Below are 584 nucleotides of genomic sequence, written 5' to 3' on the forward strand. Positions count from 1 at the left end.
CAAACCGGCATATAATTTCGTTCTAATTGTAAAATCTAAATCCTAACCACTTTATTTGTAAACCCAAACCGACATATAATTTCGTTTTAATTGTAAAAACTAAACTACCCAAACCGATATATAAAATTTAAACCAAGCCAATATTTGACTTTCCTTAAATAAAAGTATACAGAATTTGTTTCCTTAATTTTTTTTGTTTTTAATTTAATTTTGATTTAATTTTTAAATGAAATATTAAATAGAACATTCTGATTGGTTAAGAGGAGAGGGGGTGAATACAAAGGTTCACCCCTAGGGGGTTCAAGAAAATAAAAGAACAATACTTGGGTTCACCCCTAGGGGTGAACCTCTCCACTCACCCCCTTATAAAATAAGAAAATAAAATCTGTATATATTATTATAAAATTAAAAATCTTAAACCGCTCTTTAATAAACCCAAACAGACATATATAAAATCTAAACCCTAACCATCTCATTTGTGAACCAAACCGATATATAATTTCGTTCTACTTGTAAAATCTAAACTCTAACCATCTCATTTGTGAATCCAAACCGACATATAATTTCGTTTGAATTGTGAAATC

Source organism: Camelina sativa, chromosome 5, assembly GCF_000633955.1.
Source record: "Camelina sativa cultivar DH55 chromosome 5, Cs, whole genome shotgun sequence".
NCBI classification, from domain to species: Eukaryota; Viridiplantae; Streptophyta; class Magnoliopsida; order Brassicales; family Brassicaceae; genus Camelina; species Camelina sativa.